The sequence below is a fragment of the Neophocaena asiaeorientalis genome, unplaced genomic scaffold (assembly GCF_003031525.2).
Source record: "Neophocaena asiaeorientalis asiaeorientalis breed wild unplaced genomic scaffold, Neophocaena_asiaeorientalis_V1.1 scaffold3016, whole genome shotgun sequence".
Lineage (NCBI taxonomy): Eukaryota > Metazoa > Chordata > Mammalia > Artiodactyla > Phocoenidae > Neophocaena > Neophocaena asiaeorientalis.
In genome coordinates, this window is record NW_020175570.1 from 811 (window position 1) to 5,144 (window position 4,334).

A 4,334-nucleotide genomic window follows, 5' to 3' on the forward strand; every position below is an offset into this window, starting at 1 on the left:
CGTGTGGAACTGGGATATTGCTTGGCCCATTCCAAAAATGAAAGTTAATATTGAGATAGATAAAAATTTTAATTTAAAAATACTTAACTTCATTAAATTTCTTACGTATAACATTTCTAGTTGATTAATTGTGATAGAAGGAAGGTAGCTATCTCACTAGTAGTTATTGTGATGTCAGACATTCTGTACTCTGTAATCTCAGTCTCAACCTTGAGAGCTATTCCACTAGAATCCTCTCTTGCATTCACATACACGTGAGCCAACATGAAAGCTCCACTTTGCTTCTACCAGTTTTGGGGATTGTTTTTTCACTGATGTGGTAGTGAGTTATAGATACCTGGAATTTTTCTCCTCTTTTTTGTCTTAGTACTGGGGAAGATACTTTTGTTTTTCTTTAACCTCTTAAAATATCTTCTGTTTTTCTCATTATGTTTTTAATCTCATTTCCTATTTCTTATTCATTCTTCTCTTTCACTTAATCTTCCATTTTTGCAACCTTTATCCCTTCTCACTCTTCTCTGTATTCTCCTCTTTTCCATCTTCATCAAATAAAAAATGTAGGATGACAAATCTCATTAGTCATTCAACAAGATGTTGTTTTTCATGTTATGTTTACCTCTTCCCCTCCCTATCTGACCCTTTTAGTACCTAATTCTCAAAAGCAGTGGTTAAGCTCATCGACCCCAATGACTGCCCCACCGTCAGCATCCAGTGACACCCCATGGCTAGTATCCATGGCTGAAACCCGCCAGGGCATTATTATTCATGAGTCGGTGATGGATCCTCTCCATAGCCAGCTGTCTGACTAAACTTTAAGTATACCTAGAGCCATCAGGGAATCATAGTTATGTTTATTTTTTATATTTGTTTCATTACAATTAACTATATTGGCTTTGGATTTTGATGCATTAAAAGGGCTTTTATCTTCTTTGGAAAATATATTAAAAATGAAGCTTGAAGTTCTAAAACTCAAATTGTATTCAGTGTGTAATGTAGAACTTCAGTTTACAGGGATATAAAGTAGAAATTTGTTGGATTATATTGCTAAGTAAGTAAAAGACCTTATACTGGCAGACATTTTGGCTTAAATGGAAGTTTAATGAAATGTTTTTCTCACTCTAATCTTATCATGTTCTTTATTTTTCTTTTCCCTTAGGAAACATTTAAACTCTGACATTTCAGGAGTCACGGACCAAGAAGGTATCTTACATGGCTATAGACTGGAAAAGATCAAGTCAAAGGAGACACAGCGGTGGTCATCCTGCAATACCCTATCAGGAGGGAAGAAATACTGCTTTCTCACACTTATAACATCTTCTGGAAGAGCTGTTATAACTGCTCATACAGACACTGCAGGGTATACCAATATCAGAGTAAGCCACAAAAGTTATGGTCTGTTGTATCATAAATGTAGTTTAGAAATTAATATAAAAAAGCAAATGAAGCAGAAAATAAAATGGAAAGTTTAAAAACTATTAATAATTAAATCCATATTACTCCACTTTACAGGGAGAAACAACTGAGTCCTTAAGGACGTAAAGTAACAATCAATGGTTACAATTATTCTGTGTTCTATTATTCTGTTTAGCAAGGATTTGGGAAGAGCTACAAATTCCAAGAGTGTATAACACAAGTGTATATGAGATGAGATGGAAGCAAAGAAGTGAGGGTATTTCAGGAATTTTATGTAATTTAAAAAATTGAAAGATATACTGTAAAAATCTTAGGAAGCTATGGTATAAAATACTTAAGAGACATAATAACCCATATCTCACAATCCTTCCTATATCTGTTCCTTCAGACCACGGTAACTCTGGGAACAGTATCAAGAAGTTGTCAGTTAAGCTGGTGGACCTCTCATTCTGCCACCATCAACATATCCACCCGTCTGAAAGTAACAATTTTTGCATCTGGAGTCATCCAGAAGACTGCTGGGTACTTACTGTATAAGGGCAGTTACCTTTGGGGGGACATATAAAAATGTGTGTAAAATTCTATGAAATATATGTACACTTTCATTTATGCAAGATGAATAAATTCTGGATATACACTGTACAACATACTGTATGCAGGGTGACAAATCTTATACGATGCACTTAAAAATTTAAGAGGGTAGATGTCACGTTAAACGATACATTAAAAAAGTTTAATGTAAAATAGATAACTAATAAGAACCTGCTGTATAAAAAATAAATTAAATTAAATTTTAAAAAAAAGAAAGCTTTTTCCACTGCAATTCACAGATGTAATCTTTATGAGGATTACATAATCATATAGATATATGTAAACATATATCATCACTATGTAAAAGAAGATGCATAGAGACATTTATTCTTAAGATCAAGAAGAAAGCTGGATGGTACTTAGTGACCACCTAGAGGGGTGGGATAGGGAGGGTGGGAGGGATACATAAGAGGGAGGGGATATGGGGATATATGTATATGTATAGCTGATTCACTTTGTTAAACAGCAGAAACTAACACACCATTATAAAGCAATTATACTCCAATAAAGATGTTTAAAAAAAAAGAAAGGAAATAAAATAAAGCTGGAATATTTTCATTGAGAAGTAGAGAACTTACTAAAAATAATCTTTGAAACTATGGAAAGAACAGGAGGTTACGATTCTTGGATTGTAGGAAAATGAACAAAGGAAAAATGTTAAGCGTTGAGATCAGGGGGTAACAACATAAAGCCCTTGGCCTTTACTCTGAGTGTCATTCTGCCTGCTTGGATGAGAACAAATGGTGGGATAAGGATGGGTGAGAAGGAAGAAAGAATGATAGCTTGAACCAGACTAAAAGCAGTAGAGGTAGTCTGCCTAGAAATACCCAGCTAAGGGGATAATAAGTGACATCCAAATAAAGTTGCTGAATATGTAGTTTACTTTTTATAATTTTCTCTAAATTCCCCCTACTATTTTCCTCTTTTAATCATTTCCTCAAATAACCAGCGTTATGGTTATTTGTACCTAAGTCATTTAATGGACCTCCTTGAAGTAGGCACATGTTTGTCATGTCATTTGGAATTTATATGTGGTAGAAAAAATTATAAACCTTATATATGTTAATGTACTTATAAACAATGTTAAGCATATACATAATGTATAAATATGTATCTTATAATTCACTTATATTATATACCTATATGTAATGTGGATATGTTACTTATATATTTAATATATGCCTATCTATCTCATATATATATGGGTTATCTTTGTTGCCTTATTCAGATACAGCAGGGTAGTCCTGTTCTCTGTCTCTTTGGCAACCACTGGGAACTGGGAGGCCTGGTCAGTGAGTCCTCAGTGGCCTGTTATGACCCAGTTCTTGTGACCAAGACAGCCCCCTGCCTATCTTGGATGAGATGGCTTATCAAGGCATCCCAGAAGCCACTGGATCCTATTTTTTCTCTACCCTGCAGTTTTTCTCCTGGGGTAGAACGTGGTATACAAGACAGGCTTAGCCTGAACAGGGCCTCTACCATTTTGACCTCCCATGGATTCTCTGAACAGTCATGGAGGAGAAGATTAGGTACTTTCCCACCGAACAGACAGCGCTGAAATCCTCCTCCAGTATTTTTTGGGTCAAATAACGGAGAATTTCCCACCGAACAGACAGCGCTGAAATCCTCCTCCAGTATTTTTTGGGTCAAATAACGGAGACTCTTTTCCTGGCAGCACACAGTTACGCCTTCAAAGCAGTCAGCTCTCCTCTGCTAGCACATTCCCAATGGTACAATCTTGGACTTCTCCTCTTGCCAAATCATGGGATCCTTCTCATACAGCTATGCCCTGGAGTACCCCAGTGGCTGATATTTCTGATCCTTCTGTTCGTTCCGGACCTCAGAACACTCCAACACCTGATATACCTACACCCTGGAACCTTCCTCACAGAGACGCAATGAAATATCAGTATCAAACTATGACAGATTCACTAAGATCCTGGGTTAAACCTTTAGGTGGTATAACTGGGCTTCATACTCCACCGTTAGGTAATGCTGGTGGATCACATGTTCTGTTTTCAAGTGACATAGGCAGATCAAAAGTTCATTCTGAGATTAATACTGTTCAGTCTCAAGTTCAGTCTAGTAAGGCTCCTTTCAATGGTCAACGTCTAGCTAGACTCTGGCTAGAAATTACAGCTGGTGTTGGACCCTGGACCCATTTTGTGCCTGATAAAACAGGAATAGTTATGCAAATTCAATCTAGTGAGGAGAGTGTTAGAACCCAAATACATCATGTAGCTGATAGAGTTGATGCTATTGTTAAACCAGTAACTTATAACTTGCACCGATGGGTCCCTTTAATTGTTAATAAAATTGGATTCTGGGCT

At 36.5% G+C, this 4,334-nt stretch overlaps 1 long non-coding RNA gene across 1 annotated transcript; it reads left to right on the forward strand.

Annotated features, from left to right (window-relative positions):
• Positions 1-1,162: 1,162 nt before the first annotated feature.
• LOC112390451 (uncharacterized) lies at positions 1,163-2,332 on the forward strand. The gene is made up of 2 exons (XR_003001276.1): positions 1,163-1,373; positions 1,802-2,332. It is a non-coding gene; the product is annotated as an uncharacterized LOC112390451 (long non-coding RNA).
• The last annotated feature ends 2,002 nt before the right edge of the window (positions 2,333-4,334 follow it).